This window comes from Rhamphochromis sp. 'chilingali' (genome assembly GCF_963969265.1).
Source record: "Rhamphochromis sp. 'chilingali' genome assembly, chromosome: 22".
NCBI lineage: Eukaryota > Metazoa > Chordata > Actinopteri > Cichliformes > Cichlidae > Rhamphochromis > Rhamphochromis sp. 'chilingali'.
Window position 1 is genome coordinate 7,829,813 of NC_137950.1, and position 9,011 is coordinate 7,838,823.

Below are 9,011 nucleotides of genomic sequence, written 5' to 3' on the forward strand. Positions count from 1 at the left end.
CTCCAACTTACATGATCTGTTGCTGAGTCCATGCTTTGATGTGTCGAGGTTATTTTGGCTATACAGGTACACAAACAAGGTTTAGCTGGTTCAGTTTATTTAACAAAGAAATAGTTAACTGTGTAATGTGTGTGTGTGTGTGTGTGTGTGTGTGTGTGTGTGTGTGTGTTTTCTCGTTTTAGGAGGACAATTTTCAAGACAAATCAAAGAGCTATGAGGACCCTCTGTTACATGAGGACATTTTGCTGTCCTCATAAAATTGACCTTTTAAAATGGTTTCTGGGCATGTTTTAATACCCAAAAAGTGTTTTTCTCAAAAGTCTTTGTAAACCAAAAACTTGACATATGTTGTATATTTGTGTGTCCGCCACTGCCCCCTGTCGGTTCGAGTTGTCCCTGCATGCCGCACACACAAGCGCGGGAAATTATACACGAGCGCGGGACATTATACACATGGCGCGAAATTGGAAGCTGCGCATGCGCATTTTAACATTACCCATTTAGACCATTGATATTTACATCAATGATTTAGACTGACTGATTGGGCGCTTCTTATTCATCCATCAATTTTGGCAGAGTTTTGACACGCTTTGGAGAAAAGGTAAGACGGTAATTATAAAACTTTTAAAAGACGGACGTTCTGACAGACACAGTGCTTCAGAGTAGGCACAGCCGTGGTGAGGCGGCAGGTGAGGGAACGACGAGGTACGGTGGAAAGCATACGGCGGAGAGCGCACCGCGGGGACCGGACCACGACGAGCGGACGGCGGAGAGCACACCGCGGGGACCGGACCACGACGAGCGGACGGCGGAGAGCACACCGCGGGGACCGGACCACGACGAGGTGAGGACGGCAGAGCGGGCCGGAGCACGCGGAACGGTTCACGGAGGTCACAGCAACACGCGGGGCGGGGATTCCCGGACTGTCCCAAGCACCGGGATGGTTTTTTTTTTTACCCTGGCCTAATCTCATCACTTGTTTCAAGGTAAGAAATTACAAAAGTGTGTGATGTTTCACTGAGTTTGAAAGAAGGCCTTTTTCACTACAAGATCACTACACTTGTTTAATGTAAAATGGCTGCTACTACTACAACTACTATAAGTACTACTTCTGTAACTAGTAACTACTACCTATTGTACTAATGGTAGGAGTAGTTGTAGTAGATGCAGTTGTACTAGCAGTAGTACTCACACCTGTCTTTTTTGTGGTAGTTGGAGCTGTTTTCCTCCTGTTCTGAGATGATTATTTAAGATATTAAAAGATGATCTTTGCCCAAATACCAAGGAAACATTGGAAGGCAAATACAAATAAACTTTTTTAGATTCATGAAATTTAATTGAGACAGTATTGATGTCACTCTGCACACATTTGTTTATAAAATATTGTAAAAAAAACCAAACAACACATTTGTTTTGCTCTCATAGTTGTGTTGATGAAGCACATTATTCCTGAGAGATCTAAAGCTTAGTTTGACAGACAGGTTTAGGCTAAGTCAGAGTTAGGCTTTAGTTAAATTAGGACATTTAAGTATCTTTAATATCTGCAAGTGCATGCTTTCTGTTAAAACAACTCAGACATCAGCCTTGTCTGTGTCTGTTATGTTAATGTAATGAAAGCATAGAACTCAATTGAAACAGTTTCAGTATCCATGCTATTAGTGAAATAAGAAAAATTGGGTGGAGCATGTCAGAAACTTGACTTAATCAACACAGGTGGAACACAGTCAAGTTAATCTGCACAAATACAGCCTCGCCCCCATCCATTTATCTGTTAATCAGAATCCCTCCAGCACTCATCAAACTAAAATAACCTTAAACTAATAGTACACTAATAGGGGGGGGGGGGGGGGGGTGCTTCTCATTCAGGCTTTACTAATGCCCTTGTAAGCATAAAGGCTTGAAGTTTTGATGTTGTTTACATTTTTATCTTATTTCCTTAGCAAATCATGTCATGGAGAACTACTCCCCTTCAGGATGCCATTAATCACATCCTTGCAAGAAGAGACAAGAATTCAATGTTAGAAATTAAATTTATTAATTCAGTTAAAGGTGAGTGACTTCGACACACTGCAGGCTAGACTGAGGGGTTACGCATCACCAGTGGGGACCTGTACAAACATCAATATAAATTAAAATTAAAGGTATTTTAATAATTTAGTTATTAGCGAGCCTGGCTATTTATGTTTTCTGCACTTTGACATGTTTTCTTTATTATATATGTAGAATTGAAAAAAGCACAACATTGCATACTTGTTATTTACAGATATACATATTTAATGAATTGATTATTTGCAGTGCTGCCACACCTGTGTCTCTAATATGGTTGTTTCTTCAGGTCGTGGCATCTTCACTTTAGCCAATTTCAAACAAGGAGACTTTGTGGTCGAGTATAGAGGGGAGCTTATTGATCCAACTGAAGCTGAACACAGACGTAACCTGTACCCCAGCGCATGTTCAGGCTTCATGTTTGAATTCATATGGAAGCAGAAGACATTGTGGTAAATTCAAAATGACTGAATGTTTACATTTCTATTGCAAGGTCAGGATTTCTGAAGCAAACATCTCATATTGCTCTTTAACGAGTCCTTACCTCTAGTACCCGGCCCCGTCAGTCCCCAGAATCTATAGAAGGGGGAGTGACGGACCCGTGGAATAGCGGGATCTCATTCTTACTAAGGCTCCGTCATTTCCCGGTGACCCTGTGGTCCCCGGGAACTCTCGGTACTGGGGACTGACGGGACTCCCACATATGCTGAGGGCCCGTTAGTCCCCGTATTCAGCCTGTGTGTGCCTTCTCTAATACACACTCACGGGCGTAATGTACGGGGTTAGAGGGGTAATAATATAAGCCTACATTTTACAGCTAAGACAGTGTTCTCACGCTGCTGTGAAGATTTAAAATATAATATAGAGATAGAGAAAATAATAAGAGAAAATTCAAATGGCCAGGGCTGAATGAGCGCCCCTGTGTCTGTGCGCATTGGCACATGTGGACACGGAGACCCGTGCACTGTTCTACTGTGTCCAAAACTACTGTATAATATGTACAATGCCAAAATAGTACATGTCAAGTGTTCTGCCTGTGAGGTAGGTAGATGGATGGCTTGATGGATAGGTGAAAAACCTTTCAACACAAAAAATAAAGAACATTTCATTAATCATTCAGATAAATTAAATGCATTATACAGAAGACAAATGAAATAACAAAAATATACACTTCAGTAAAGCCACTTTTGTCTAAACTATCATTTATCCTAGTTTTAGTTTTACATTCATTAGTTTTTGAATCAGAGGTGAGTAATTTCAAACAACGAAGATGAAATAAACTGTGGTCTACCTTGCATTTTTTACACTTTCTGTAACAATTACATTTTTAAAGTATACATTTTAGAGTTTACAAATATTTTAATAAAGACTTTAACCAAGGATTTTCTTTTACAAAGAATTATTTTCCTTAAATTAAACCAAACATATTTACACTAGTTTTAAGATTTAACCAAGGATTTGGGGTAATTACTTTTAGTATTAATTAACAAATGTGTGGGAAACACTATCTACATAAACAATCTATTCAAACTTAAACATTTATTTTAATATCAATATAATTTTTTAAACTTAAATGCAGTAACTATTTCCCAAAGCATAAATACATTTCCACAATTGAGCTTCCATATTTCCCAAACATATAAGCAGCAAATATGAGTCCGAGCTTACCGATAGCCCGTCTAACTCAAAGTCTTCCTCACAGTGGAAAGTGGATTGTGCTTGGTTTGCTGTCCTCTCAGTATGTCGCACTTGGGTCAAATGACTGCTGCATGCATTTTAAGGTCTACTAGGCACGCCCGCCCTTGATTGCTCTAATTCAACTCACCTGGCAGAGCAGTGCACACCAGGCTGCGCTTAGCTGTAGATTGCACAAGGTCTAATCAGTGGCCACGCGCAAGCAGCAGCACAGAGCAGGTAGTGGGCAAGAAGAGAAGAGAAGAGAAGAGAAGAGAAGAGAAGAGAAGAGAAGAGAAGAGAAGAGAAGAGAAGAGTAACAGCCACAGCCACACCTACTAGGTCAGCGCAACAGTACAACAAAACCACGTTTAAGCTCTAAGCACAAGTAGAAGCGCAAACACTTATCTCAGTCAGAAAGCAATGCGTCCTTGACTGATGGACCCTCTTTAACTTATCAACTATGCATTTAACAACTAAACTTGTATTGGATGTTGTGTTTGTGTTGGTGCTTAAAAATTATAGTATAGTTCATAGGCGTGTCACTATAAATGTTTGTTTAATGTATGTTTCCAAATTTGCAGTATTGATGGAGCACTTGAAGATGGGTCATTTGGGCGACTAGTAAACGATGAACACAGGACACCAAATTGCAGAATGAAGTTGATTGAAGCAGAAGGGAAGCCACATCTCTGCCTTTTTGCACTGAAGGAAATTGCGGCAGGAAGTGAAATTACTTATGACTATGGTGGGAAAGAATGGCCCTGGCGGAAAAAGGTGGGTCATTTAAAAAAAATTTTCCCCCTATGAATTGTTGTTTAAAACATACATATCTAGATGTCACAATTAGGGCTGCAACTAACGATTATTTCAATAATCGATTAGTTGTCGATTAATCGATTAGTTGTTTCAGCCCTAGTCACAATATTTAAATGTCCTCTTGGTGGTATTCAATCTGGTTTAACTAAATCTTGAATTTGTATGACTTTCCCAAGTGATGATTGCAAGCTTATCTGTTTTGTGTCCCCTCCACAAGTGTGTTTTACTGAGTGGCCACACACTGGAGGTGAAACAGTGAAAGCATCAGTTTGAGCTCAGATGTCATTATGAGGCTGATGGACAGTGTCCTTGAAAACCTTGGGTTTTTCTGTGTCAGACATATACATGCACCTTTTACTCACAGTCACTTTAGCTTCTTAGTATTGTCTTACTTTGGCTTCACTTAACTAGGTAAGGGTTAATCACTCTGTTTCCTTGCAGTTAGGGTGAGAGTTAGAACTGTATTTAACTGAAGGTGAAACAGAAAATGCTTAACTATGTGTGTGTGTCTGACACAGACAAACTCAAGGTATGTGAGAACACTGTCCTGACATCTGAGCTCAAACTGAGTCTTTCACTGTTTCATCTCCAGTGTTTGGCATACTCAGAAAAACACATGGGTTGAGGGGACACTGGTTAGAAAAGACCACTCGTAGTGGATTAAATACATTTCCACTGTAGCTGCCAGATGTTTGCAATATTCTACTTTTCATACCCAGCTAAAGATCGCAAGCATCCCTTCTGGTTGTTATTGCAGTTCTGTTTGTACTTTGCTGTGTAGTTAATACCATTTACAGTGAGGAAAGTAAGTATTTGCTATTTTGCAAGTTCTCCCACTTAGAAATCATGGAGGGATCTGAAATTTTCAGCGTTGGTACATGTCCACTGTGAGAGACAGAATCTAAAAGAAAATTCCGGAAATGATAATGTATGATTTTATTAAAATATTTTTGTATATTACTGCTTAAAATAAGTATTTGAACACTTGCTTATCATGCAGATTTCTGACCCTCAAATACCTGTTATTCTGCTTTTAAACAGTCCAACTACACTCTGCTCATGATTCTAATTTAGCAGCACCTGTTTGATGCCGTTAGCTTTTATAAAGACACATGTGCACCCCACAATCTGTCAAAAGTGTTGCAGCAACATGAGTAAAACCAAAGAGCTTTCCAACGACACAAGAGACAAAACTTTAGACCTTCACAAAGCTGGAAAGGGCTCCAGAGCCACTGCCAAGCAGCTCGGTGCGCGACAGTGCGCGTGCACGCATGTGCGTGTGCGCGATGGAGCGCGTGCAGGTGACTGTGCGTACCCTCTGCAAGACTCCTGCAGGCGCCCCTGAATGGAAGAGGCTAATGTCTTCCTCGGACTGGAGCCCCACGTAAGATCTCAGCTCGTGGGGTGTCAGTGATGCTAAGAAAGGTGAAGAATCAGCCCAGAACTACACGGGACGAGCTGGTCAATGACCTGAAGAGAGCTGGGACCACCGTTGGCAAGGCTACTATCAGTAATACACTGAGACATCATGGTTTAAAATCATTCATCACACTGAAGGTTCCCCTTCTTAAGCCAACCCATGTCCAGGCCCGTCTGAAGTTTGCCAGGGACCATCTGGATGATCCAGAGTCATGGGAGAAAGTCCTGTGGTCCGATGAGACCAAAATAAAACTTTTTGGTCTAAACTCCATTGTTGGGGTTTGGAGGAAGAAGAAGGATGAGTCTCATCCCAATAATACCATCCTACAGTGAAGCATGAGGGTGGAAACATCATGCTCTGGGCTGTTTTTCTGCACAGGGGACAGGACGACTGCACTGTATTAAGGAGAAGATAAACGGGGACATGGATTGTGAGATTTTGGGCCAAAACGTCCTTCCCTCAGTCAGAGCATTGAAGATGGGTTCTGGCTGGGTCTTTCAACAAGACAAAGACCTGAAGCACTCAGCCAGGAAAACCAAAGAGTGGCTCCGTAAGAGGCATTTCAAGGTTCTGGAGTGGCCTCACTAGTCTCCAGACCTCAGTCCAATAGAAAATCTGTGGATGGAGTTAAAAGTCTGTGTTGGCCCAAAACATGACAGATCTACAGAAGATCTGTGTGGAGGAGTGGGTCAAAAGACCTTCTGCAATGTGTGCAAACCTGGTGAAGAACTACAGGAACTGTTTGGCCGCTGCAATTGTTAACAAAGGCAATATTAATATAGTTTGACTCAAGTGTTCAAATACTTATTTTACAAAGAAATATACAAAAAACTTGTTATAAAATCATACATTGTGATTGCCGGAATTTTCTTTTAGATTATGTCTCTCACAGTGGACATGTACCTATGATGAAAATTTCAGAGCCCTCCATGATTTCTAAGTGTGAGAACTCGCTATATATATATATATATATATATATATATATATATATATATATATATATATATATATATATAAAAAAATATTACTTCTGATTTGCCTCACTTCTCCGAGACTGCAGCTCAAGGTACATTTTCAATGCTGTACTCAAAGTTTGCCCAACATATCTTATGTAATGAGCTGGGATCTGTGAGTTAGTCTTGTTCAGAGACAAATCCAGTGAAATGTGCAGTAACGTATTTTAACAGCGCACATCACGTATGATAACGATGCTCTCTTGTTTCATTAATGCCACTTGCATCTCTGTTTTTCATTGCATTAAAAATGAAATCAGACTTTACTATTAACACTACTATGCTGATTACGATAACCTGGGATTGTGTATAGAACAATATTACTAACCATCAGTACATTTTTACATGGTCGATTGTTAGTTGTTCCATTCCTAATTGTGACACTAATGCTTTATGACTAGTATTTTGATGCTTCATCAGTTTTGGCCAAGCAAGATTTGGCCTGTGCAAAATCTACATCATTTCCCAGTAAACTTATTACCCAAGGTATTGTTGACTTCATCCAGTTCAGCAGCATTGCCATGTGTATAGTTAGTATAATAGAACTGGCTGTCATTGTCCCCTCTGTGCTCATGGTGTTTGATTGGTAGACAGAAAGCCTCTTTAAGCCCATACATTTATACTGTGCAATTTTTTTTTTTTTTTTAGATGACCAGGGGAATGATGCCTGTGTGACTTCTGGTTCACCTCCTGTCCCTGACTCAGTTACTAAAGGTATGATATAAATCAGATGCCATGTCCATCACTAGGCACTATGTGCAGTTAACACCAACATCATGTGGTTAGACATTATATAACATATAAAGAAGCTGAATGTATTTTGTGTTTACCAAGCAGTGTGATGAACTATCATGTTAATGAAAACAATCAAACTTTAAATTTTATCAGGTCTACAGTCTATTTATTATCACACACAATTTGTTTAGACAAGTACCAGCTTGTTTTCACAGTTTTGAACACCATCTCTACCTACAAGTGCATCTCACATGATCTTTTTAAACTTCAAATTTGTTTTGTTTTATTGAACAGGTTTACGTGTTTCATCAAGGCGGTGTGTGAAGAGACCATGGTCTGAGGAGGAGATAGGAGCGGTGATGAAACATATGAAGCCTTTTATTGAAAACGGTATCACTGTCACCAACCAGCAGTGTCTGAAGTGCAAAGAAAAGGAACAACCTATCTTGGAGACGAGATCTATTCAAAACATTTGAGATTTTGTGCGCAACAGAGGACTGGCCTTTAAAAAAAATAAATGTTAAACACTAAATGCACTTTTTGACAGTCTGAGCCTTTACCTTTCTGGGCCTGATTTCAAGGTTAGTGTTCTTCATTCAAAAAGTATGTAGTTGACTTCACTGTGCTCACAGGCAGTGTTTTGTTTTGATGTGTGGTTAGCCTGAGTCTTTTAATGCCAGGATTCACTTTTATTTTCCTTCAATAATTGTTACAATGCTGTCCTTTTAAGGAATTGATTATTGAGTTGGTTATATTAAATATAATTCAGTAATTCAACAAATGTGTTGTGTGTTGATATAAGTCTTATGTATAAGTCATGGTGTCAGCCCGACTCACCCCTGGTGTGCAAAGGTTTCTTCAGGACAATGAAAAACTCTATAATACATAGTTTGTTCTAGTTGATGCAAGCACTGTTGTGTTATGCTTCTAGTTGTTTTAATGACACTTTGACCACCTGTTAGTAGATCACAACAGATATGATCTGTGGTGTTTTATGTAAGCTTGTATGTCAGATTGTAATGCTCATCAGAGAAAACCAAAATATAGTCTTTTTATTATTTTTTAATTTATTCATCCATCCATCCATCTTCAACTGCTTATCCGAGGCCGGGTCGCAGGGGCAGCAGCCTAAGCAAATTTATTCAATTTTACTATAATGATGTATCAGTCACAGTCTTATAATACACCTTCTTTTCTAAGAAGGTTATACTTAGTGCATGTGTGAGTATATGTACAGTGAACTGGCTTTACACACCATGTGTCCTTTTAAACCAGATTTAATCAGTGTGTGTGTGTACAGTAGA

General features: G+C 39.6%; 1 long non-coding RNA gene across 3 annotated transcripts; it reads left to right on the forward strand.

Annotated features, from left to right (window-relative positions):
• The first annotated feature begins 254 nt into the window (after positions 1 to 254).
• Positions 255 to 8,542, forward strand: LOC308390374. Of its 3 annotated transcripts, XR_013970437.1 has the most exons (6): positions 255 to 986; positions 1,941 to 2,049; positions 2,336 to 2,498; positions 4,305 to 4,497; positions 7,621 to 7,686; positions 8,002 to 8,537. It is a non-coding gene; the product is annotated as an uncharacterized lncRNA (long non-coding RNA). The 3 variants fall into 3 exon arrangements; XR_013970436.1 differs by having other exon boundaries at positions 1,941 to 2,498; positions 8,002 to 8,542; XR_013970438.1 differs by lacking the exons at positions 1,941 to 2,049; positions 2,336 to 2,498 and having other exon boundaries at positions 266 to 986; positions 8,002 to 8,531.
• Positions 8,543 to 9,011: the final 469 nt, after the last annotated feature.